Consider the following 6,415-nt stretch of genomic DNA (forward strand, 5'->3'; position numbering starts at 1 on the left):
GCAGACACCTTATAGATTCCAGTTCTTAGCACTTCATTATTTCTTAATTCACTTAATTCATTATTAAACCTCTGACACTGAAGCAGTATAATTTAATTTAAATACACCTACTCCAGGTAGATAACATGAAAAATGTGGACTTGCTTCTGAAGGAACTGAAAAAATGTTCCCGCTTCAATATATTATTCAGTGGTAAACTGATTCCTTCAAATTAGGATTATTTAGGGAACAGTAAACACAAGGCCATGATGCCCCCTAAACTTTATTTATCAGCCTACAGACATATCCTCTGAAAATAACTGAGTTGCTACAATCCTCCCCAGGAATCTCACCAACTAAGGACTATCCAGACAGACCTGATCACAGGCTAACATTTATTTTTTTTCCCTGAGGGCCCATTCATGGTTTATAAAAGTAATTATGGTTGCGTGCCCTTGTCCGGCAGGTGAAGAGACCCAGCTCAGTGTTGCCAAGGCCCGGCGGAGAAGCTGAGGTCACCATCAACTTTGGATTATTTTAAAATGGATATAAATCTATTTCTGCCATGCAGACAATTAAATGTGTTGTTGTGAGCGATGGTGCTGTTGGTAAAACATGTCTCCTGTTATCTTACACAAAAAATAAGTTTCCATTTGAATATGTACCAACTGTTTTTGACAACTATGCAGTCACAGTTATGATTGGCGGAGAGCCTTATACTCTTGGACTTTTTGATACTGCGGGGCAAGAAGATTATGACAGATTACGACCACTGAGTTATCCACAAACACATGTATTTCTAGTCTGGTTTTCAGTGGTTTCTCCCTCTTCATTTGAAAATGTGAAAGAAAAGTGGGTACCTGAGATTACTCACCACTGTCCAAAGACTCCTTTCCTGCTTATTGGTACCAAATTGATCTCAGAGATGATCCCTCCACTATTGAGAAACTTGCCAAGAACAAACAGAAGCCTATCACTCCAGAGACTGCTGAAAAGTTGGCATGTGATTTGAAGGCTGTCAAGTATGTGGAGTGTTCTGCACCTAAAGAAGGTGTTTGATGAAGCAATATTGGCTACCCGGGAGCCTCCAGAACCTAAGAAGAGCCGCAGGTGTGTGCTGCAATGAACATCTCTTCAGAGCCCTGTCTACACAGCTGGTGTCTGCATCATACTAAAAGCAATGTTTAAATCAAACTAAAATTAAAAATTAAAATGCGTTTCTGCAATAATGACAAATGCCCTATACCTATCCACATGCACTCATGTGAGACAAGGCCTATAGGTATGCCCCCCTCCCCGCCTTCCAAGTACTAGTTAATTTTGATAATTGTGTATTGTCAGAAAAAGTGATCAGTCCTAGTTTCTGTTGTTTAAAAAAAAAGTTTTATGTTTGTTTGTTTAAAAGCAAGGCATGCTTGTGACGACTGTAACAGGCTAATTTTGAATTGTTGAAGCTGCTCCCTGGTTCCATTTTAGACAGTAATCTGGAGGCTTTTTGTTCCCCCCGGGTGTGGGGGTGTTGTGTGTGTGGGATTCATTTTTTAGTGTTTTGCTTTTTAAAAAATTAACCAGTGACAGCCCTTCAGGGAGGAGGATGGATTAATTCCACATTCCACTTCCTAACTCTAGTTTAGAAAATGTGTTCCCCATCTGGTGCTCTTAGGAAGGAGTATAGTAAATGCCTCATTTAATAACATACTCCTTTTTGAAAGTTGCCTTTTTTCCCCTCCACCCTTGAGTAGATCCAGTATTTGATGAAGTTCATGAAAGTGGGTGGAAGCCGTCTTGCCCTCCTCTTTTCTAGGATGCACTCTATATGTGACTGTGACTTCCAAGGAAATTCGTTTGCCTTTTGTTTTGTTTTGTTTTGTTTTGCGGGGGAAGTGATTTCCAGCTTCTGTTACTCATAAATGAAGAAGAGTATTGCACCTTTTGAAATACACCAAATTGACTTCATACATAATATTTTTTTCTTGTCAGTCATTGTCTTACATGCTTAGCATTGATTTGTAAGTCAGTAGTGTGTGGTATTCCTGGAAGCCAGCTGATGACTGGCCCATGGAGAAAAACTCTGAGAAGGGTGCTGGAAGACAGATGCCTGTGAGATGACTGGCTTCCTTTCCGGTGATGAGGCTGCCAGCTTCTTAAGAAGCTGGGGCTGGTGGAAGGGTAACCCTTAGCCAACATGAGGACCAGTCAGGCAATCCCTTTTTTTCTGTCTTGCATATGAGGAACCCTTGAGCAACCTGCTGAAGCTCTCCAGTTTAACAAAAATGACAAGAGTCTTATTAAGACTCTTTATTATAAGTGTTCATAGGAATTTTATCAGATTATTTCAGTTGCAGTTTCCAATTTTTAAAAATGTTTAAGTACTCTTTTCCAAATTCTAATTCGTGTAGACTCATTAGTATTGAACCAGTGCTTTCTCATGTCTCAATTCTTTGTATATGTGTTCTTTTCAGATGTATTAAACAAACAAAACCCTTCAAAAAAAGTAATTACGGTTCCCTAATTTGTACACAGCTGCCCTTCTACTCTATGAAGATGGTGCATGAGATTGGAGAGCTCCCTGGGGTGACCTTCCTTCAAGGTATGACCCTGCACAAGTCTGCCTTTGCCTTCCAATCTGCTTACAGCTGATTTGATAGATTCAATTATGGAACTCACGGAGGGTTGAGGGAAAGTTTTCCTCACAACCTTCCATCTCTTGCATCTTGTACCATTTTCCTGTGGTCAAAGGGTGTTCCTTTGAGGCATTTCAGGTTGTGGCAAAAAAAAAACCCACACAAAAAATACATTCCATAAGGTGCAAAGTCATATAATACATTTATTTTTCACTAACCTGGAAACATTTATCTGTAGAGGAAGTTGGATTTTATGTGCCTTATGGAAACATTAATAGTGCATAACTCTATGAGAAGCAATTTATTATTATATAGTCACCATATTGCTTGAGATTATAGTACTTTAGTGTCTCTTTCACTAAAATTGCCTATAATTGTACAAAATGTAATATATGGGATTTTTGGAGAGTGGTTGTTTGGTTTTATTTTTGAGTATAGAGAAGGCACCACATGTACACATAAATAAAGCTGTTAAAATTTCATAGAGTTAATATATGTGGAAGTTAGCTTTAACCCATACATATATATATATATATATACAGGACCATATGCATAAACTTATAAATGTATTAACTAAATAATAGTATATACAGAGCAGATTTCAATGATACAATTTCATTGAATAACTGTCTTATAGTCTAACAAGACAAATACCAAGAAGCTGGAGCTTGAGGTTTCAGGAAGGGTGAGATCATGGGGGAAATAGGTAAATGAAGAGAGGGAATATTCAATGGACACATGGGAAATTAAAACTAGAAAAACAGAGAGGCTTGGTAGGGTTTGCAGATATTGGGGAAAATTATGAAAAATGTAACATTGATCAAGATTCACTGTACTCATAAATTGACATGTTCAATTGAATTATTTTGTATAACCCCTTAAAGATAAAGAATTAAAATACAATGACAAAAAATACAATGACAACTCCATTGTACTACTATTTATTGGGAGGGGTGTGGAGAGGGAAAGTGGGAGAAAAGCATAAAAAGGGTATCAATGTTCAGGAGGTAGTGTATCCACTACCTGATGAATATAACTGTAACCCCTCTATATGTTACCCCCAAAATAAAATACAATTAAAAAATTCTAGGATAGATCTTCATCCATTGGATTCCATATTCTCTTTCTTCTCTCCCTGCAGTATTTCAATCAATAAATACCTGTTCAAATGAGCAAAATTGCTGGAAAAAAAGCAGAAAATAAAATGACATGTAAATTAAAAAAAACTAAATAAAACGTACTATAACTGGACAAAATGATCTGATATTTTTTAAAAGCCTAAAGAAAAATCTAGTAAGCAGCATAATGTTTAAGATCTTATACTATAAAAGTCAAGAAATATTCACATGATTTTAGAATGGGATGGATACTCACTTAAAATCCCAGAAAATAAATAAGGACACGGTGTGAAAGAAATATACAGGAGAGATAACAGTAGTCAGGCATCCACAATTACTAGGGCGAGTGATTGCTGTGGTTTATGTTTATTGAATGCTTAGTACCCAATGTGGTGATATTTGGGTGTGGTTATATTGTAAAGAGGTAGAGGCTAGTTGGAAGGTCTCAGGTCATTAGTTGAAGGGTGATAACCATAGGTTATTCCAGATAATATCCATCAAGAAGAATTGGAGATCCTGTTTCGTTTTATTTCTTCATTGCTTTCAAATGGTGAGGTAAATGGTTTGCTATTCTAGGCCTTCTTGAAATAACATATGGCCTCATCAGAGTCCCAAATCAATGAAGAGACTTAACCATGGACTGAACAATCTGAAATTATGAGCCCATGTGACCCTTTTCATGACTTGATTGACTCAAGGATTCATTACTGCAATAAAACATTCAACAAAGGGATGGCAGAGATTTGACTGCAAGTATATGCACAGGGTTGGTTCCAGGACACCACCACTGTCTCGGTTGGGATACAGGGAAGAAGAATCTGAAGAGATACTGAGTTATGGACACACATGTACTGACGTCACAGTGAAGCCACCTCAAGTGTAGCTTCCAGATTTTGGAATATGTGGCCATACCAGAAAATTGGTTAGTTGTGTATTTTTCTTTCCCAGTCCTGGGCTCTAACTCAGAGCCTGGAAATTGTCCCCAAGTCTTGTGCCCAAGCAGGAGTTCTACCACATGAGCCACACTGCCATTCCCAGCTTTTTCTGAGTAGTTTAGTGAAGTAGTTTCTTGTCTCAGGTGGCTGTGAACAGTGAAACTCCCACCTTAATCTCCTGAGTAGCTAGGATTACAGGCATGAGCCTGTATGCCTGGCATGGTTATTTTTGATATAGAGAGAAGTCAATGATACTTTTTTTTTCCTTTTTAATTTACTCATGCTCCCATGTCAAAGAGATCTGGTAATCACATCCTGAATTCTGAGAGAATGCAGAATTTTCAGTGTCGTCTTCATTGCTGTTTTATTTTATCATTGGGGTATGATTTGGATATCGCATTTCCTTGTTTCCTTTACTTTTTGGACTTTGTCAGATGAGTTGAATATGGTTCTTTAATGGGGTTTAGTACATCTAAAATGCACACAGGCACATTATTTGTTCCTAGTTGAAACAGCATCATTTATTAGATGATCTTGGAGAATGAGTTCATTATAATGTTAATGTTAGTTGTTAGTATTTTATACATATATATGCAGAAGTGCAAGCACTACACATGTATATTGTTAGTCTTTTGATCATTATGTGTCTTTCTAAAGTACTGCTTTAGTACAGAAGAGATTTTGATACTATTTATTTTATTATATGCTCTTTAAATAAACTCTTCTAGATTCTTTCCATTTTAAATGGACAATACACTTTATTGTTGCATTATGGTATAATTATTTCAAGATGAATATAGAGTGTAAGCCATATCTAAATCTCTTAGAGGGCAGATTAGATAATGTGAAACATTGGTGAATACCCTGAAGATTAGTTAATACCAAAGCTTAAATCTGCCTGAATTGTGAAGTGCTTTCTCAATTTACATTCTCTGCATTTATTTCATTAGAATTTAAAGAGATATTGCATATACTAACTGGAGTTTAATAAGGTCTTACATGAATAGAAATATACATGTATAAGACAATGTTTTCACTTTACCTCTAATGGTAGTGAAATAAATTACATTATAATTATGACAAATACTTGTCTTAGAACTTTTACATTCCCCCAAGAAGATTATCAACATTTCAATAAGCTCCTACCAATGAAACTTAATATCCCTTGCATATTTGATCTCTCCACTAAGAATTGAAAAGTGTTGCTAAGAATGAAAATGACCTTTATCCATTGCATAATGCTATTTCCTGCTGAGCTATGATAGTTAAAGGATTTAATATATACCTCCTTTTTACCTTACAGGGACAAATTTGCCAAAAGACTTTAAACTAGTCATTTATGAATGTGTCTGTTTAATTTCAAACTTCTGTGTAACCTTAACTTTTGTTAACATTCTATTTAATGTTATATTTCAAATATGAAAACTGGAATTTCTCATTCAGTAGTAATTTTTATATAATTGCTATAAAATTAATCCATATATAAATACGTGCCTAGGAGCCACTAATTTGATCAAGTATGTATCTTTGCATCAGTATTTCCCTATCTTTCCCACCCCCTAAAAAGCCATGCATAGTTATCATTTTAAGAATATACAAGTCTAGAAAAAGTCAGCAGTGAAGCTTAATTACTTAAGATTTAATTTGTACAGTCTTTATTTTTTGCCAAGTCACTTAACATTTTTGTTATTTCAATGTCTTTGTGTATAAAATTTCATAAATACAGATTATGTGAATATATATTTGTATGGTTAAAGCT

General features: G+C 35.9%; 1 pseudogene; it reads left to right on the top strand.

The window, feature by feature from the left end:
• The first annotated feature begins 483 nt into the window (after positions 1–483).
• On the top strand, positions 484–1,105 carry LOC150049729 (cell division control protein 42 homolog pseudogene; annotated as a pseudogene).
• The last annotated feature ends 5,310 nt before the right edge of the window (positions 1,106–6,415 follow it).

This window comes from Megascapheus bottae, chromosome 19, assembly GCF_031878675.1.
Source record: "Megascapheus bottae isolate mThoBot1 chromosome 19, mThoBot2.hap1, whole genome shotgun sequence".
NCBI classification, from domain to species: Eukaryota; Metazoa; Chordata; class Mammalia; order Rodentia; family Geomyidae; genus Megascapheus; species Megascapheus bottae.